This window comes from Oxyura jamaicensis, chromosome 1, assembly GCF_011077185.1.
Source record: "Oxyura jamaicensis isolate SHBP4307 breed ruddy duck chromosome 1, BPBGC_Ojam_1.0, whole genome shotgun sequence".
Lineage (NCBI taxonomy): Eukaryota > Metazoa > Chordata > Aves > Anseriformes > Anatidae > Oxyura > Oxyura jamaicensis.
Window position 1 is genome coordinate 168,654,847 of NC_048893.1, and position 21,971 is coordinate 168,676,817.

The 21,971-nt window shown below is 34.0% G+C and overlaps 1 long non-coding RNA gene across 1 annotated transcript in view; it reads right to left on the minus strand.

Annotated features, from left to right (window-relative positions):
* Positions 1–219: 219 nt before the first annotated feature.
* Positions 220–21,971, minus strand: part of LOC118156702 — a 30,727-nt gene continuing 8,975 nt past the window's right edge. Inside the window, exon 4 of the long non-coding RNA XR_004746393.1 lies at positions 220–285. This is a non-coding gene — a long non-coding RNA (uncharacterized LOC118156702). The remainder of the gene's footprint in view (positions 286–21,971) is intronic.

The window sequence follows — 21,971 nt, forward strand, 5'->3', positions numbered from 1 at the left end:
GAAGTTGTATCAAATAAGCCATCAGTACTTTTCCACGTGTAAAAAAAAAAAAAAAAGAAAAAGAAAAATCATGTAATTCTTTCTGATCATGCATTCTCCCCTTGTTTAGCCTACTATGAAGCTCAGAACTTAGGCTTAATTTTACTTTCATAACTGGAAAACATCTAACATACTTTAAATCTTCATATAGTTTAATAAATAGTAATGAATGATATTTATCCATGCTCAATGCATTTATCCAACACTATAATGAAATCTTCAGTTTCAGGTAAGTTAATATATTTTCTGAAATAAAAAAGAAATTGAAACAAATAAATGGCTGGGTCAAAAAAAAATCAATATACTTAGGTGAAGACAGATGCATAAAACTCTAGTGAGAAAATGGAAGTGATTTGCTTAAGACATCAAGAACTAAAATGACTAGATTAAAATTGAATGTTTGAGGAAAAAAAATATAGATAACAAAAACTTAAATCTATATGTAGTCACATAGAATAACATTTGTCTTGCCTAAATATACATATCTGGACATTATTTGCCTATTCTAATAATGACTGTATGCTGTCTCCATAGTAAAAGGAGTAAAAACTTAGGCACTTCTCAGAGACCTACTCCTCCTGTTTCATGACATCTTTCTAAAATGCTTGGAATTTATTCTGTGGGTACATCTATGGCATTCCACTAATTTCCTCCAGACATTTGTTTCAATTCAACAACTGTTTTTAAATGGATTACAAACTGGGGGAAAAAAATCTGCCTTTATTTCTGAGGTTTATATTTTGGCCATGTCATATGATGTGAAGGTTAGGCTTCTATGCAGTTATAAATGTTTCTTGTGCTGATCATGTCAAGTCAGATTATGATGAATAAACCATAGCCATTGTTGACAGAACCCCATACTCTGTAACTTCTGAACAGAGATAGTAATAAATTATAGTAATAAAGCATAACCTTGCACATAACTCACACATCACATTATAGTTTGCTGTCTCTCCTTGCAGCTGAAAAATAAAGGTGAACCTTATTATTCTTTTTTTCCCTCAAAAGGGGAAAATATTTTTAAGTAGGGAAAATATTTTTCATCTTATTAGTTATTGAAAAACATTCAAAACTTTTCAGGTCAAATACTATCCCTATTTCACATTTGTCATTGTTACAGCAATTATAAAATGACTCAGAATCATAGAATGATTTAGGTTGGAAGGGACCTTAAAGATCATCTAGTTCTGTCACCCTGTCCCTGCAATGGGCAAGGGTGCCACCCACTAGATTGCCCAGGCCCTAACCTTGTCTTGAATAGGTCCATAGCTTCTCTGGACAACCTGTTCCAGTGCCTTCACTCTTGGTGAAGAATTTCCTCCTAACATCTAATCTACATTTTCCCTCTTTTAGTTAAATACTAAAAGAGGAAAGATGTAGATTAGATGTTAGTGTTTTTAACACTAAAAGAGGGAAGATTGTACTGCTCCTCCCCTACCCCCCCCCTTTTCCTATCACCATTTGTCCATGTAAAATTTGCCTTCCTTTTTTTTTTTTTATAAGCCCCTTTAACTGAATTTCACTTCTTTATTTCTTGAATATTCATGTCTGCTGAGAATGTGTTTGCATTACAAAGAATAAAGTCAGAAACAGCTCAACAGTTCATTTTCCCCACTTGAATAGCAATATGAGACAGAGTAATTTCTTTCTTCCTATTTGATTGCTTTTCCTTGATTTTTGGAATTGTGTTGTTTGTTTGATTGTTTAATTTGTCATTTATACATCAAAACATAATGATGTGCAGAATAAATTGTATTTGGTTAGCAGTTCCTAGTAGTTTTGACCTATTACTGCATGTATTAACTGTACAGCCTCACATTAGTAGTACAATAAAGCCGAAAAGACACCTTCAAATCCATTTTCCCATCCAGTTTTTATAAGCAACAAATTGTGCAATCAGGCCAGTGATGGGCAGAATAACTCCTGAAGAAATATCCATTGATATAATTCTCCATAGAAATACCTGTGAAGGCAAAGATCAGTCAGTGATGGACAGAGAAGATATTAAATTCAGATGGTTTACTTGAATATGAAGCCCTTAATCCTCTGCTTAGACCAAGAGAATTGATAGCATCTACTGCAAATCTGAGCAGGAAATAATGGGGAAAAAGGTTGTCCAGAAATCTGGAATGGGATTTACCTGACCTAATGCAGACTTCTACTTTAGAAAATTTCTGTCATGGAAATCCTCGTTTCTCTCTATTGACTGTACAAAGAGTACAGAAAAATAGCTTAAATATATATTTATACTGTACACATCAAAAGTGGCTTCAATCAACTTGGTCTTGGAAATCCAAATAGCATACAAGTCTATGAACTTAAAGAGGACTTCATATTCTCTAGCTGAATATAAAAGTAGATTGATAGAAACTCTCAGAGGGGCTTTTTGACTCTTTCAGGAGTTGCATCATCTCAAAGCTGTTGTTAAACGACTCCATGGTATGAGTTACAGCATTTAAAAGAGTAAAAGAGCAGGTACCTTCCTAAAGATTTGGAAATGTATATTAGAAAATGTTGGCCATTTAGAAAAAGTTCTTCATCTATATAAACAATAGTTATAAGACTTTTTGCAGAGTTTAAGAATTGTTGTAAAAATGTAAATAATTAAGTAAATTTTCCATTATAAATTTTCCATTAATGAAGGAGTAATATTTATTACCATGTTGGAGTTTACAATCAATTTTTCTATTAACTGTAACTTCTCTGAACATTTTTCCTTTGTATTTCTTCAAAATTAACCTTCTCCATATCCCTGCACATATATATATATGATATATCTTATTTACATGCACATATATAGTTATTTCCTCCTTTATTAAACTGGAAAAAAAATAGGTTATTGTTTGGAAAGTTAGGAAAAATGAATTGTACTCATGGTCATCAAGAAAAAAAAAAAAAAAAAAAAAAAAGAATAGTACATTTACTATACATGACAGCAAAACACTTTTTTCTTCACAGATAATTTAAAAGTTATGTGCAGACACATTATGAATATTCTATGCACACAGCAAATTTTTAGAGGTTTATAAATAACATTTTCACAAATAAAATGTTTTGTGATTCTGAAAATAAGAGGCAGTATGAAAAAGACCTATATATGTCAATAACAGGGTCAATAAATAGAAGAGAAAATTCTATAGCAATAGAATATAAACATTGGAAAAGATCTTCCACTCCTAAAACATCATCTCTTTCTCCCTCATGGTTTGTAGATTGGTGGTCTTTACTATTGATATTTCTGTTTCGTTGCTGTTAAACAAAGACTGGAAAATTTATTTGAAAATCCCATTAGATACTACCTCCATGTATCTTTCAAATTACTGTGCCTTCAGAAACTCATTATGACAAGTTTTCAAGTGTACTGTAGACAGCACTCACTAGGAAGATAAGTATGAATATTAATCTTGTAATTTCCTTAGCCTGATGAATTTTAAGTCTAAGTCAAGAAAAAATAACAGTAAAATAAGCAGTTCTTTTCTGTACTGTAGATTATGGTCCTAACTGTGGGTAATATAAGTTTGGGACAGGAGAAATCATTTTACACATATTTGTCTTAAACATTTATTTGTTTCTTTTTTTTTGTTTACTGTTATTTCTATTTGGCTTCGGCTACTTAGAGTAGTAAACTATTACTTTTAAAAAAGAAATTATTCCCAAAAGTGCCAACCAGGAATGATTCTTCTAGATGCCCACATGGCTGTGAATCTTATGATCAGTCTGGAAATGCCTTTCCTGAATTATGCGGAGCTGCTAAGGTAAAATAAATATACCAAAAGACTACATAAAAGTAGAAACATTTATCTACATTACAGCTACAAATGGTTGCTTATGAACAAGAACCAGGTTAGCTGTTACTCATATTAACTGTGAACAACAAATAAATTTGAGCAAATCTTAATGGTTTTCCTGAAACCTTGTGTATGTGAGACCAGAAAAAGTTTATCTCACAAAAATCTTGTGAGAGAAAAAAAAGTTTTTCTTCTTATAGTTTTACACTCTAATTTCATTTCTGTTTCTTGTATCTGTAAAAGAGTGCTAGGTTTATTTGTTTTATATTGATCTTGTAAAAGTCAGTAACAGTTCTCCACTAAAAGATGGGGCTAAAAAAATAAACAAACAAGCAAACAAAAAACTTGTACATATAAAACAACTTTTACTATAAATTTGTGTTGATTTTATCATTCAGCTGGAAAGGATTTCACTTCCCTGCAATTTGTTTAATCGCTCTTTATCTTAGGGGACAGTCCATGGAATCAATGTGCCGTGCAGTTAAAATGCCAGCTAAATGTATGATCTAATTGACACTAACTTCTTCTTTCTTTCCCTTAATTTATTTATGTATTTATTTTATTTTTGGTCATAGTCACTCTTACTTTTTCCATCCACTCTTCAGAGCAGGAACTGCAGCCAAGCCTTGTAAGATTATTTTATATTATAAAAATAAAAATATATATATTCTTAACTCTCATTGATTTCAGTAAAGGTAACAAACAAACAAACAAAAACAGTCAGTAAAGGTAACTAAAAAAAAAAAAAAAAAAAAAAAGGCCATGCAAATATAAAATCAAAATAATCAGAGTTCAGAAAGAAGAGAGAGAGGCGTTGATTCATATTTGATTTTGTCTCTATGCTTAAAAATATAAAATTTTGCTATAAGCAGCTTGGACAGATGCTATAGATACAGATGATGTTTTGTCTGTGTGATTTTTTTTCCTTTCTGTGGCAAATGATGCATTTGTTCATACTATGTTTAGTACATCAAATAATTTATATGAGAGGAAACCAAATATAAGTGCCTCAGTAATGGAAAGGCTTAGTTAATTCATTGATAACCAGATGGGGAAGACAGAAAACATTAAATATTATAATTTAAAATGTTCCAGTGTGCCTTTTATAGAAAAAGTAATTGCAATAATGTTAAATATTCACACTGCAAAGTAGTTCTGAAAAATTGCCCATTTCAAATTTGTCCCCCACCAAGTTTCTATTTTCTAACATTACGACATACTCCAAGAAATATTTGGGTTTGACTTGTTCTCTTGATATCAGTGAAGGCTGTAACTAAACCATCTCAAATAAAAAATGTCTCAAAGAATAATCAAGTTTATTTTTCAGTCTTGCCACAAGATGACCACTCTATTGAGCCTGTGATGACTTCACTGTGACTATTCAGTGAGTCTATAATGCTTCACAGTGAAGCTTTTTGATCTATGATAATTGGCAATTATTATTTGCAATTAAAAACGTGCTTTTATCATTTCACAAATATTTGATTGTGACAGCTAATTCAACACTAGTTTTGTCTTCAGTTTCAAAGAATAAATGTAAACCAATTGAATCACAGTTACTGTGATGACAAAATATTACTATTAAGGATATTGACAATTATCCTATTGCAGTTGTAAGTGATCTATATTGGTCATACATTTTAAAGTAGTTTCCATCCTGTCATAGCACTTCAATGCAGTTCTGTTAATTTACAAGTCTAGTATCTTTTAACTAATCTGTATCTTGAGTAGTCAGTGATGGTGATGTTAAACTTTATAGCTTTTAAAACAGAAGTGCTTATTCATTTTATAAATGATATTAAGTTTTGAGAGTAAAAAAAATGCTTTAATTAATTAATTTCTATATTTTCTTTAAAGAGATCATTAAGTTTTAAAGAAATATTAAACATACCTTTTGGATTTTTAAAATATCAACTTTTATAATATTTTTGGATGGGGAAGTTTGTATATTTGATTCTATTTTCTTTATAGACATTTAAAAATTTGCTAATATTCTATTTGTATTTTCTATTTATTATATATTTGCATTGTATTTTGCATTTATGTATATTTGTTTATGTTTACATTTATTTTCCTTCTTATATTTCTGTTGTTCTTTTATAACACTAAAGTTTAAGCAGTTTATTTTCTTCACTGCCAGTGCATGATGTCAGAAAGTTTCTGAAATGCTCAACAATAACACAAGCTCTATTATATTCCTTTTTCTTTTTTTGCTTTATGTGAACCTGACTGTGAGATATCTCTGCTGAAATATTTTAAATTTCAAGGTTGTCTGTCAGTTACTTCAAGTAATCAGTTAATTATTCAAAGATTACAATCTGCTTCATTGCATTTGAAGTCAACAATTTCCCTTCTTTCCTAGTGTTTCACAAAGGCATTAAAATGGATGAAAAAATATTATTATATATATAATTCTGATCATTGGAGGAGATTGCATATAGTTATATTATACCGACAAAGTAATTTGCAGTGTCCATACAATTAGTATCGCACCCAAGCCTGTGTTTAGTCCAATGCAAAATCAGTCAAGTATGGCAATGTACATGTATAACCAATTGCTTTTTTTCATTAATAATTCTTATGTTGAAACTAGTATGTATCATTTAAAATAAGAAGCCCATTATTTTGAAAATGTGGGTTTTTATATACATTTTTATAGCCAGAACAGCAGAAGGAAGTCATCAATTAATGATTTTTACTATCCTTTTTTTTTTTTAAAAAAAAAAAAAAAAGGAAAGAAAAAAATAAAAAAGAAAACATGGATACTTGTAGGAAACAATCCTCTGTAAACTATAACAATTTGTTAAGTAAATACCCGATTGACTCTGAAGTTCCAATATCTTAATAATATCTTGCTGTGGCAGTACTGAAAGGCATATTCTTTAACAAAATCAGAATCTCCTTTGTATTTGCAATATGTTTGTGTGATGAACCTTTGCTTATTTTCCAAAGGAAAATAAATTAATAGCTAAAAGTATTTAGTAAGACCCTGCAGAGTACCTGTGAAATTAAGTGTTCATAAACTCTTATCCTCATGTCTTTCCTAAATTTCAACCACTATTTAAGAATAAGTGGCAACTGGTAGTTATCCAGTTTCATCATTGTGACAGTGTGCCTCTTCCTACCCACCAGCCTGGCGTTTCACACAAAACACTGCTCAGTTGATAACCACAAATAGGTGTCATGTTAAATGTGTCTGTGATAGCTGTATCCAATGTGGATTAGGCAGAGAACACACATTAGCCAAGGAGTTAGTTTAGCAATGCATTCACCTAATCACAGTGCTGGTCAATATCCAACTCCAACCAAATTTGAAAATAACTAAAATCTGCAGTTGGTATGCAAATATGATTACGAGTCAACCATCTTACCCCATAAATAGTGAGCAGCCCAAGAGCATTTTGAGCTCTCTTGTGCAGCAGCAGCAGGCTGTACGACAGGATCTCCCATTGACCAGGGACCTTTGAACCTCATGACTCAATGGGAGGGTCTCTTCAATCTTTAGACATAAACCATTCACCAAGTCTGTAACTAAGTTTAGGTCCAGCTGCACCTAGGCCCCTTATCTCTTCAGTTCAAGGAGTTTGGAAAGCAAAGGGGTCCATTCAGAACCTCATGACTCAATGGGAGAGTCTCCTCAACTTTTAGACATAAACCATTGACCACATTTGGGACTAAGTTTGGATCTAGCCACTCCTGGGGTCCTGTCTGAGAAGGATTTTGGAACACAAGGGGGTCCATTATGAACCTTGTGACTCAACTGGAGGGTCTCCTGACAGTTTGCCCAACCCTGTCATCTATGCAGTTGATATCCAAGTGTGCCTTGCTGTCTTGAATCTTATTAAGTAACTGTCATATTTATGAATAAGCTTTGTTAGATCACTACATCAATAAAATAAACTGCTTCTTCTCTCTTACAAGTGAAGTGCATATCATTCTATACATGATAATCAGTCCAAGTGTTCTTTTACCTGGTATGTTAAACATCAACAGTTTTTCTTCTTATCTTTGTGTAACCTAGTATAATTTCAAAACATCTGTGAAAATATTGTCTCCAATAAGGTCTCCAAAATATTGTCTCCAATATAGCTGTCATTAATCAAATGTCTGTTTTCAATATATCACTCCTAACAGCGGTGGAAAAGTTGATTATCTTTTTTTTATTTGACATATATGTAATGCAGAAACAGTCTTAAAAGAACTTTAATAATATTTCAATCGTCTATGTTCTTTACATACAACATTTTTGTGACTTTCAGTAAAAAGAAAAGACAGTGGAAAAAAAAAAAAAAAAAAAAAAAGTTAATGATTCATATTTAAATGACCTCCAGGCTAGATGAATGGGATTCACTGTTACCTCGGAACAAGCATTCCCATCTAAATAGAGTGAAATGTCTTTGTTCAATGTAAGTGCTACCTATACCAAAAATCTGTGAGTCTTCTGTCTGGTTCTCTGCATTCTCACAGAACCCCAAGTCAAATTCAAAGCTTCAGTATCATCATCTAAGAAAGCACAGTGAACTTAGACCATATCATTTATATGGTTATTTCCACTTGAATAATCCTCCTTAATGTCTTTAGATTGTGTTTGTTCAATTTGATTTTCTATAGTCACAAAAGATATTATAGCAGTGAGGAAGAGATAAAATAGAAAAGCACTTTCAAAGAATTTTCTGACTAAAGCAGAGTAAAGAAAAACACACTAAGTCAGATAAGTAAATAACTTCTAAATAAATTAATTAAATCTTACAGGTCCCTGCCTATAGCAGGGGGATCTGGAACTAGATCATCTCAGAAGTCCCTTCCAGCCCAGGCCAATCTATGATTCTATGATTCTAAGTAGAGACAGGAGTAAACAGAACATTTAGAACAGAAAAGATAAAGACAAAAAGAACAGGAGTCTACAGCATGAATGACATGATAACATTTTGTCAGACTAGTCAAGTTAAAAGGCAACATTCAGGCAGATCACAACTCATCCAAATGTGGTCCTTCAAGTGTAAAGAATTGTTTTCTGTTTGGCCTTTGGGAAGTGAGCTGTTGCTAAGCAGCAGGCAGTTCTTTTTAAGAACTATGTAAATGTACCTTGGGTAACTAACTTAGGAAAGAGGGCTCCAGGTTTGAAGATCATCTGCAGGCACTTACAGAAGGGGCTGATCTTTTAGGTAAAATGATTATTCTAACCATCTTTTGCCAACTCCAGAGTTGCTTTAGAACATTGCCAGACATGTATTTAGCCTTCTTCTTGTCAGTAAACAAACTAGTGATTAGAGTTTTTTTTAAAAAAAAAAAACTAACATGTCACAATGGAGAAAGACAACATTATCAGCCCAATATCATCCATTTAAGTGAATTTTATAATAGAAAATATTTCTAGCCTTCAGTGAAATGTCTTGCATACCACCATGTATTCATTTAGAAACAAATAATGGAACGTGTATTTAACCTAGCAAAACCAAATGTTGAGAAGAAATTCCTAATCAAACATCTCTTAATTCCTAATTCCATCTCTTGTTCCTAATTCAAATATCTCTTGAGAGAAACAACAAAGTAGGTAATGAAGTTATAGGCAATAATGTTGTAAGACTAAATGCTTTTCTACTGGTCAGTTATACCTGTAAACTAAAAATTGAATGATTTTTGATCATGAAAATGAAAAAAAATGGGGAGGGGTGGGAGGAGAGGGAATTAATATGAGGGATCTAGCTGTTTATGATGAGTATTATAAGACATAATATACCAGGTATATACCTGAGGTAACTGGAGATTGGAATCAACTGTCCCTCAGGTCTGTTGAAGTCCCATGTACCTGGGAATATCTTTGCTAGAACACAAGGTCCCAGACCTAAATATGTCCCAGAATACTCCCATTACCTGGCCATACCCAAGTTTCCCTAGTCATATTTGTTTTTTTCACCACTCTATAGGAAAAAAAAAAAAAAAAAAAAAAAAAAAAAAGAGAGAGAGAGAGGAGGTGGGGGTGAGCCACAGTCATGCCCGCTATTCAGAGCAGAATTTTATATTACATGTGTTTTTAACAAATATCTTTTCTCCTGCTTGTTCTTTGAACCTGTGGAAATGGTTCAAAGATGAGAAAATCCCAGGAGCATCCCTATAAACAATGGCATGCTCAGATAACATTATGATGTATAATCTGTCTTCTTAAGGGAAAAAATGGAACTAATCTAATCAATGTTATGTTTGTAGGGGAACTTCTTTAATGTGAAATTAATTCAGAAACAAATATTTTTTCCTCACAAATAAACTCAAAATTTAATTTGCTGGATGAGTGAAAAACAGATGGGATGTTTACTCTCACAAGGAAAAAATGTCTCCACCTCTGACTTTTATTTTGCCCTGTGTAAGTAAGATCAGAGAGTTTGGTAACTTTTTCAGGATTGCCTTCATCATATCTATGAAGCCACTGTAAACATTTCTTTTTGAGTATCTTATAAACTCATTCATTAGTTATTCATTCTGTACTCTCCGGGTTTCAGCTGCTAAACTTACATACCTTTCTTATTTATATTTAACAAATATTTTTTAAAAATAGGTCTTGTCTTTAATTGGATGAAAAACAAATTTGCATTTTTTTAAAAGTCATTATGAGTGAATTCTCCTGCCTGGAAAAATGAGATCTCAAGTTATAAAGACTAATTAGCTCAGTTTTGTCACAGATACATGAGATCCAGATGCTTCAATTATCTTCTGTCTCCTGAAATATTTTGAGATGTCATATATAGAAGTTGCCATTAACACCTTCTGCTATTGCTGTGAATCATTTCAGTTCCATCATATGCAATAGGTTAATGCTTTGGATTAAAGCCCCCATGAGCAGTACAAACTTTGAAGACATCTGCAGTCCTCGTCTTCACACAAAACCTTCATTTAACATTAATGCATACCGCTTACTTTAGAATACTCAATTTAGTAATTATGTTTCTCAGATACTGAGAGATGTGGCCTGCTGTATGTATAGAATCACAGAATCATCTAGGTTGGAAGGGACCTCCAAGATCACCAAGTACAACCTCTGACCTAACACTAACAAGTCCTCCACTAAACCATATCACTAAGCTCTATATCTTTTAAAGACATCCAGGGATGGTGACTCAACCACTTCCCTGGGCATTCCATTCCAACGCCTAACAACCCGTTCAGTAAAGAATTTCTACCTAAACCTCCCCTGATGCAATTTTAGCCCTTTCCCCCTCGTCCTGTCACCAGGCATGTGGGAGAATAGACCAACCCCCACCTTGCTACAGCCTCCTTTGAGGTACCTGTAGAGTGTGATAAGATCACCCCTGAGTGTCCTCTTTTCCAGACTGAACAATCCCTCAGCCATTCCTCGTAAGACTTGTTCTCCAGACCCCTCACCAGCTTCGTTTGCCTGAGTGGCCCTCCCTCATTTCCAAAGATCATAAACCCTCTTTCTTTTCCTAAGCTCTAGCCACAACTCTCTGTTCAGCCATTCTGGCCTTCTTCCGCACTGGCTTGTCTTTGGGCACGTGGGGACAGACTGGTCCTGAGCCATTAAGATTTCCTTCTTGAGGAGTGCCCAGCCTTCTTGGACTCCTCTGCCCTTCAGAACTACCTCCCAAGGTACTCTGCCAACCAGTGTCCTGAACAGCTCAAAGTCTGCCATCCAGGGGGCGCTGCTGGTGCCTCGTCAGCCTCCCTTGTGAGGGCTGCCGGGCCCTGGCAGCTCCCTTGGATGCCTCAAGTGGCCTCGATACCAGAAAAAAAGCTCTGCCCGCCTCGATTACCCGCTCTGCCGCAGAACACGTTTTATTTATATATTTATATATTTATATATATACATATATATATATATTAAAAAGAAAAAAGTAAAATTCTGTTTCTTCATAGAATATGACAACCTGAGTGCTTTCACTTGAGAGGAAACGTCTATTTGTTTTCGGAAACATAGAATCATAATAATTTCCCAATCTACATCAAATATTTTAATATTAAACCCCTATTATTAGTAGAGAGAAACACCATATATGACTAGATAGTCATCACAATCCTGATTATACAAATATAAATATATACATGTATGTCTTGGGACGAGCATTGTTTAATATCTTTATTGTAATAGACAATGGGATTGAGTTCACTCTCAGCAAGTTTGCAGATGACACCAAACTGAGTGGTCCGGTTGTTACAAGAGAAGGAAGGGATGCTATCCAAAGGAATCTGGACAAGATACATAGGTGGGCCCATATGAACCTAACAAGGTTCAACAAGGCCAAGTGCAAGGTGCTGCAGTTGGGTCAGGGCAATCCCAGACATGAGAACAGTCAGGGAGAAGAACTCATTGAGAGCTGCCCTGTGCAGAAGGACTTGGGGGTTCTGGTAGATGAAAAGCTCAACATGAGCCAGCAGTGCACACTTGCAGCCCAGAAGGCAAACTGCATCCTGGGCTGCATTAACAGAAGAGTGGCCAGCAGGTTGAGGGAGGAGATTGTCCCCCTCTTCTCTGCCCTTATGAGGCCCCACTTGGAGTACTGCATTCAGCTCTGAGTCCTTCTGAAAAAGAAAGAAGTTGATCTTTTAGAATTGGTCCTGAGGAGGGTCATGAAGATGATCAGAGGGCTGGAGCACCTCTCCTGTGAAGAAAGGCTGAGAGAGCTGTGGATGTGCAGTCTAAATAAGAGAAGGCTCCAAGGAAACTTCATTGCAGTTTTCAATACTTAAAGGGGGCTTCCAGAAAAAATGGAGAGAAACTTTGCTCAGGCAGATAATGATAGGCCAAGGGAAAATGGTTATAAACTAAAAGAGGGGAGATTTAGATTAGAGTTTAAGAGGAAATTCTTCACTCAGAGGGTGGTGAAGCAGTGGAAGTTGTGGAAGTTGCACAGAGAAGTTGTGGATTCCCCATTCCTGGAGGTGTTCAAGGCCAGGTGGGATGGGGCTTATAGCAACCTGATCTAGTGGGTGGCATCCTTACCCATGGCAAGTATGTTGAAATTAGATGATATTTATGGTCCCTTCCAACCCAAGCCATACTATGATTTTATATATTTGTGTATGCTTACAAATAATCTTTATCAGACATTCCACTACTGAAAAAGTGATGGGCTCAGAATTCCCTACAGAAGATAATGAAAATATCTTCTGATATTGTTTCAGTCAGTTCACTGATTAGAGGAAATGTTTTTTTATTCTGTCAACAGTCAAATAATATATCAAAGCTAGGTCTCTATATGTGAGTGTGCATTTGTGAAATGCAGGTATGTTTCCTTAAGTCTTTTACTACTGTGCTATTTGCCATATGAAGATATTTAAATAGAACAGTGATATATCTTCTTACTCAGAAACAAAGAAAAAATTTCCTTCTTTGCATAGGTGCATAGAAGAATGATGTTGAAAGTCATGAAGAATTAACCATCTTTTCATAAAACAATGATGCTGAAAGTCATGCAGAATTAACAATCTTTTCTAAACAACTTCTAAAACAAATCCCATATGTTCTGTTCCTTTCCTTGCCATGTTTTCCTCTTCCGAACATGAATGCAACTGTATTAGCTTCTGAATGTTTCAAAACATTTGAATCAAATATAAAATAGAACTCTTTTCCTGTTTCTGATATTATATTAAAAGTTACTTCAGGAAAGCAGACAGGGAAAGAGAGACTCCTACTAGCTGATTCACAAGACTGAATTTTGTCCTGAAGAAATAGATGGCCCCAGTTAACTCTTTGCATGTATGGTTAAATACAGAAGTGTTCCTCATCAAACTTTTTTCTAAATCTGAAAGACATAATACAGTCTCCCATGCAACTTGTAGGCTCAAAGCAGGCCTAGATATTTTTAAAAATAGGACAAAATGGATGGTGTAGAATCTTTCACTTTTTTGCTTGAAAATTGCTCATGGATACATTTTGATGTAGACTAAATATTCACAAAATACAGAAATAAAGAATCAAATTATTTCTGAACCATGTATTGTAAAACTACCCAGTTACAACTTACATAGTAGTATGTCCAAGGTAACATTGGCCAAATATACATAACATCACAGCCTGAAAGGTGTCTGGTCTCTTCACTGTCACTTCAGAGGGAGTTAAAGGTTTATATAATTGTAAGCATCTGGACGTTAATGACTTAGACATCTAATTTTCAAAAGTAATTTAACCAATTAGAGGTCCACATTGAACTAAATTGTAATTATGCTTAGGTTCCAAAGGGACATTTTTGAAGCTATTCAAATATCTCAAATTACAGCTGATTGATTAGTGAGAATTCTAAAAGAATAAGAGGTATAAGAGACTAGGAATCCACTGTAATGCCAAAGAATTGGATTTTACTTTCATATAATACCTATAATTCTTTATCAATGAGACCCTTTTGAAAACATTAGTAATCTAGTCTTAAATTGTGATGAGCAATAAATATCCATTCTCTGCAATTTTAAAATAATGATTCTTTATTCTTTATAACCAAATAGTCTATTTATGTTTTTCTTGAGGTATCAAAATGCTTTAAAATTCCAAAAGTGATGCTCACCTTTTTAAATAAGAATGTATGGGATTAATAAAATGTAGTCTACTGTACAGGGAGCTGGTGACATTTACTTAGAGTTACTTGTAAAATTATTTGAGGTCTCAGGTAAAAGGGACTACAGAATCACACATTATGAGTTATTATTATTAATATTGCTACTATTATTATTATTGATTGTTGCAGCTATTTGAGTTGTCATATAAACTGTGCTGTTTTCAAGGTTTATGAAATAGATCTCAAATATATTATCACATTTTAGATAAATTTGGGGGTGGAAGCTACATGTGACATAGTGTTCCAAACTCTGCTTCAGGCACTCTGTTCCTCTCTGCCGTAAACGGTGTGCAGTCTTCAGTGAAGCCAGAGACAAAGCTAAATGTGCCATTTTATTTAAAATATAAAGATCAGAAAACAGGTGTTTTGATGCCCACAGAATTTATACCATTTTCGTGACAAAACAACATCTGCTTTTTCACTCCTACAAGTGACTGAATCATTTAAATGTTCCTTTCTCCATAGTCTCCTTTGAGTCTTGTATTGCAATAAATCCATCAAGGATATTCTAAAGGGAACAGAGGAAGACTTTTCATTGTGACTCTACTAGCAAAAGCCAGGTTGAATACAGATTAACATTCCCTTGATCACTGAGCTGAACAGCAAAGTAGAAGAGACAGAGCCAACTAGGTCAGAATATAGCTAGCATTAACTATGGGGAAAGAGAAGGCTGTGCTATTATAAATGAAATTATAATGGCACTGTGGAAGCTCAATTCATGCTGTACTCCTTCTTTTTACTAAGTCAGGGATATTTCTGGGATAACCATACCACTACCTGCACTCATGCCTCAGTGAGGTGATAGAGAAATACATCTATCACTTGCTAATATGTCTGAGAGCTGAATTCTTTGCCTGAACGTGTGTTTGGGAGCTGCTGCTACTCAGTGGTAATATGCAAAGAAACTGTTCAGAAAAAGACAGACGGGGTTATAATTAATCACCTAAACCTAGATGTTCAGGGTTATCCAAGATATCCATGAGTAAGATATGCAAAAGTATGCAGCAGCAAAAGACGTGGATCATAGGACAAAAGACAGAGGGCATTGTTAGTGATCTAAGATTAGGGCAGATGGTTTCCTCTTAATTTGTTTTGAAATTTTTATCACATTCAGATATGTAGGAAGACACAGAGAAGGGAAGCAAAACCACTGAGAGGCAATGCATCTTGCTATGATTACACAGCATGGAGGATCTGCTGGGGGTGGAATTGGAGTGTCCAAAATCCCACTGCAGTGCTTGCAATGTCCAGATGTTATACAGAACTGAGGAATCTCACAACATTGTGCAAACATAGCCACTACCAGATTATTCTTTGTAGAAAACTCCTAAAATAATTTTTCACAACTTTTTTTTTTTTTTTTTTTTTCTTCCATTTTCAGAAGATATCATCACTATTCTAAATGTGCTAACCCTACTTCTCTTGAAACATTTAACTTAGTATTTTTCATAGTTCGGTTTTGTTTTAAGCACAAAAGCAGTTCAAGTCTGTACTTTTTTTTTTTTTTTTCTTCTAACTCAAAGTGTTAAATACAGTGAATGTTCACTTAGAAACTCAAGGGGACTGAAAACAAACAAATAAACAAACAAACAAACAAAAAAAGGAATTCTGTAGAAAGTGGAAAACTAAAGATATAGACAAAAAAGATGTGAGTTGAAAACATATCTATCAAGAGTGAGGATTGAAGATCATGGAGAGCTTGGTGAAAGAAGAAGCCATCAGAGAACAGAATAAGAAAGAATCAGTCACACCAAGAGAAATGTAAATCATTCTTGGATCAAAACACAACAGATTAGCTTTTACATATTTTTACACTGTGTTGTAGGTGAATTATCTGTGGTCTTGATGTAAGGTTTGACATATGGTAATAGCAAAAGTAGTTGTGCATTAAAGAATCATAGTTCCTGGACAGCAGTTTACAGATGCTTTAGATTGTACCTTTATCTCTTATTTATCTATACACATTGTTCCAGGTGTGATACAGACTTCTGAAAATCCAGAGGGCAGATTTGTAAATTAAGAAACATTTAAATCATTTGCAACTGTAGATAAATGTTAGGTTATCCAAGTACAAGATGGTGCACCTGTATTAGAGCAACCCCAGACATAAGTACAGACTGAGTGAAGAATATATTGAGAACAACCCTGCAGAAAAGGACTTTGGGGTTCTGGTGGATGAAAAGCTCAACATAAGCCAGCAGTGTGTGCTTGCAGCCCAGAAGGCCAACTGCATCCTGGGCTGCATTAACAGAGGAGTGGCCAGCAAATTGAGGGAGGGGATTGTTCATCCTTCTCATTTACTGTCACCTGTCACTTTTGTTGATCTTTGGAAGCAGAGCAAGTCAAATTTGTGATAAGAAGATCTCCAGGTTCCAGGAATTCTGTTTCAAAAGAAGTAATATGCATCCCCAGTTGATAACTCACTTCTAAGTCCTGTTGGGATTTGCAAGCTAGAAATGCATTAGTCTTTATTCTAGTGGACCTGGTCTGGTTCCCTACAAGATTAACACCTACAAATAAAATACAGATGAAATGAAAATCTTTTATTCAAGAATCTCTGGTTTAAGTACTTGCCTGCAATGGAGCATGAATGTATTAAATTCCTCCTCCTGCTCCTAGCAATTTTGGTACTACTATAACCAGAAGGCTATAGGTATTCAGGATAAGGTTGAGCTTGCTCACTTTAAAGAAGCTGTTCTGTTTTCACAATTTAATCAAATGGCTGCAGAATCAGACAGAAAATGATCTGCAGTCTTATGGTCTGGGCACCGAGCTGAGTAAATGGGGAATTCATTTCATTACCTTTTCTATATCATACTTCTCACTTTCAGAATAAGTTTTCTCTGCTTTTTTTTTTTTTTTTTTTTTTTTTTTTTTTTCTTTCTCTTTCTTTCTTTCATTATACCAGCCAGTAAGGGGTCAGCTATAAGAGGAAAAAACAAATATATCTTAATATCAAACATGTTAAGCCACTATCTCAGTTATACTAAATTAGAAATCAGTGAAAAGGTGTAATGAGACCTTTAGGGATAGCCTAGAGAGATAAGTTTAAATATCTTTCTAGCACTTCTCAATGGATAATGGAAGTGGTAGATGTAAGACTGTTGTCCCCTTGTAATGCCTAGATGTTTCAGAGCTCAAACTGTAGAACCCAGCTGGTCGTTAAATGCATGAGACTCATCTGTTAAATGTTAACACAGCATCTAACATTGAGCTTAAGCCCCATTTATAGATCCAATCCTTTGTTGCCAAAGTTGCATTTTTTTCTTTTGTATCAGACCTAATAGGAAAAGCAGATACTGAAATCATAGAATAAAGAGAATACATGATCTATTTAAAGAAAATTGAAAGTCGTGCTGATTGAGATTCAGCATTTAACTGAGAGAGTAGTCCTCAGCCTACAAATCATGGGTTTTCCAGAGCAAAAAGAGGAGCTGTACTTGATTGCTTGTGCTCAAGAGCTATTTAATGTAAACTGCAGGAGATAGCCTACTCTGCCGTATATTGAAATTGAAGAGACGCATAAAGACAAGGCCCTTATCACTGGAAGAGGCTTGTCACAAAAGGCCAAGTGCAATTATTATTAAATCACTATGATATCAAGATAAAGAACGAGTTCTGCAAGCAACAAAGAGATTGGAAAATGTTAAATGTAGGTCAATACAATACTCTGAGCACAGTACCAGGTGTCTTACACTGAATAAATTAAGACATAACATCATCCAAAAAAAAATATACAAATATAATAAAATTTTGTCAACATATATATCTGGCACTCACATTTTTCTAATGCCGTGGCTCTTTGTCAAGAGCTCAGAAGATCACCAAAGCATTCTATGTATTGGCCTTTGCTACTTACTGATCCTATTAAAAGTTTGAGTCCTTTGTGGCACAATAAATTATATATTACACTATATTGAACATGAATTTACATGGATTTGTAAATAGCATCTGCCATGGAAGATTTAATTTTAAGAATATCTACATGTAGATCTCTCCATTCTGTCATGTTGATACTGTGAATGGATGGTTAATCAAGGAAATTCCTCAAGAATTAAAAAAATATTTCACATAGCAAATGGGATAAAAATATTTCACATGTTAGAAACACTTTTGCAAAATAGTAATAATCAGAAAGTGTAGATGATTTGCTTATTCCCAAAATGTACTTTAATTTGCAAAAACCTTTTTTACCACAGCTGTAATTAAACTTTCTCTGACATGAAAAATAATAACTTAACATGGTACCGTTCATTAATGCAACTATTCAGGGTAGGAAAAGAACACAAACTAGAATAACAAGATCAAACAAGAACTAAGAAAATAAAAATATAAGAACAGAAGTAGCAAATTTGCTATATATAATGTAAAAACAAACAAACAAACAAAAATACTACATTCAGACTAGTAAAAATAGAAACATCAGTCAAGGAATCAAAGTGTATTAATGAAAAAGAATTGTTCACCTTAGAAGCTGGTAGAGTGAAAAGCAATGCTGGGCTGGGAGGGAACGGGGCAGGGGAGGACAGGGTAAACAAAATGTTATTAAAAGAAACAGGGAAAACTAGGCTAGAAAACAAAAGCGTCTTTGACAGCAAAAATAACTTACACCATTATAAATAAGTTTTATCTCTATATGATCATTAAATGTCTCCCATACAATCCTGAAAAATAAACACTGTACCAGTGCCTCACTGAAGCCAAGTATTTGCATCCTTTAACTACACCTAAGGTACAACTTGATATCAGAAGATTTGGGTAGGTTGTGTTCAGGAAAGAGCCTGATTTTCTAATTCTATATAAGTTAATACAAACATCCAAGTGATATTTTGCTAGAAGAGTTCAATGAGAGTATTTATGACTATATTTGTCAATATAACCAACACTACAGAAAGAAAAAAAAATAAGATCCAGACTACCCTACCACTGCTAGGATCAGCTAGCAATATAAAATCTGATGAATTAGACTGAAGTTTTATAAGGAAAATATTGTACAATGCATTTCTGGACCCTTTAAAAACAATATGAAACAAAATTAGGAATGTAAAATGGAAGGATGTGTTTCTATCTCTGTGTTGAAACATGAATAGGGATTTGGGAAAAGAAGAAATAAAAGTCTATTCCAAATGAAAACCACCCTACTATAACCTATCACTGTTAAGTGTAGTAAATCAGAATGAGGTCATTATTTTTATTCCTGCTTTTTATTGTTCTGAGGGTTTGGTAGAAGGAATGACGGATATACTGGATTTGATGGCATACAAAGTACAAAATCTTACTTCTGTATATTTAAGTATGTCATGTATCACATATATCTTGTTTCATGTTTGACAGGTTTATTCCTTAGTCTAGTTTTTAAATAGAGTTCTAATATATTCTTTGTGTTTTCCAGAAATTTAGCTCCACACAGACAAACTTTATTTCAGTAATTTAGAGCATTTCAAAATTATTTGTACCAATGCATCTTTAATGGATGTATAACTGTTTCCACCAAAGTAATTGTTTTCATAATCTTCTTACTATAAAGATAGTCTCAAAAGTGCATGTTGATCATTATTAACAAAAATAACAAATAAATAACTCTAACGAAGAGAAAAGTGGCATGATGGGATAATATTTCATTCTTTAAACTCAAATGTAATGCTGGAAATAAAACAGTGATTTTATGTATGTACATATTCTGATTTAATAATCAGCACATTGCTAGTAATGCCTTCAAATCTTCAATGTTCAAATGGATGGCACAGGCATTAATTCTTTTATCACTTATTCTATCAATATGGAATCATGAATTTGATGAGATTTAGAAAGACCTAAAATTGGAAAAGGCATCTTAATCTTGAAACCTCCATAATTTTTCAGATTAAACATTTAACAGAGTTTGAAAATGGCTGATATCTAATCCACTGGCAATACTACTTAAAGGGAAAACTGAGAAGCAAAGCCTGCTAGAATTCACACTGTGTCAGCCAAGATCTAAAGTGCAGAAGAGGGGAAGAAAGCATAATTTGGCTGTATGGAATATAAGGTAATTTTAGGTTATAAGTAATGTAACGAATATAAAGGAGGTTATTATTTAGATGTTTTTTGATTGATTGATTGAGTGAGTGCTACTGCAGTCTCTTGAATAAATACTAATCCTTTATTTTGAACAAACTCTTCTCTGCCACTGAAATCCATTGGTGCTGTAATATGTCAAAAGGAACCCTAAACAGGTGAAAAAAAATCAAACCTTAAAAAAGCAGTAAGCAATCATAAGCATGGTAACATAAGCATAAACCAGGCACAAAATGAGGATAGCTTACAGAATTCCTTTATGAACATGGATCTGTCACTTGCAAGACAACCACAGGGAAGCATAACAACTTACCCAATGAAAAGGTGGAGAAAAATATGCTGATTGATAATCAAAAGGTTTGGTCACTAGCTTATATGCCCAACTTATGTCCAAACACCCACAGGATAAATGTATAGAGTCGGGTGAGCCATCTATATGGTTAAAAGAGAGAAACCCAGATATGTATGTTTTTTCTAAATGATTTCAAAAACAGGTCAAATGGGTCATGCTTAAGAAGTAAGACTTTGCAAGAGAAGAATCCATCCCCTAGAGGTTAGATGTTTTGTTAGAATCTTGGAACAGTGTTGTGCCACAAATTCTCTTTATTTAAAAGAAGATAGTATGTCACTGATGGAGTAATTCACACACTGAAACTCTTCTAGAGTGAAGAAGATATAAACTGTGGCATACTATTAATTGTTTTTATAAAGATTAACAAATGCATATTTATCTTTAACCTATCAAACTCTTAGTCTTTTAGTTGCATTATAGATACCGCATATGTGCAGAAAAAAATAATTAAATAAATAAATGCAAAGATATGCAATGCATTCAAAAAGATAGGGATGCTAGGTGAGTCAAAAGATCAGCATTCAGCCATGAGTTCATCATCACATAGTTAGTCGATATGGAGAACATGTTAAATTCTTATGTTGCATGTCAATAACATCAGTTAAAATAAACTCATCTGTTGGATTTCTGTCATAACTTATAATGATTAGTGAGACAGTAAATGTGCTCATTCTAATGAACATGCAGAAAAAAAAAAAAAAAAAAAAAAAAAAAAAGCATGTTCAGGTAAGGGATCACATAAAATACTATGGATTTAAATATTATCTCTCACCCTATTACTCTGGATAAATGATAGGACAGTGCAAAGTCCTGATATATGTCATATTTGTTAGATTTTTTTTCCACGTGAAATCCCAGGTTCAGTGCACATATGACCAATTTCTGTAAATTTTTGGGACAGATAAGTTAAACCCTAGAAAGACACACACACACACACAAGTCATTCATGAGTGAAACTGGGTAGTATAACTTTTCTGACCAGTTCAGCTTAGTGATGTTTCAAAATGAGCAGATCCAGTGCTTCAAGCTGTCAGAGCAAAGTGGCAGCAGTCAACTCATTTTTGAATATCAATCTCCAAAGACATTTTGGTCCTGGGTACATAAACACAGCAGTGTTGTGAAAAGTCTGGATCTTCCTCTGAAAGTCACAATATTTTCCTACATTTAACTCAA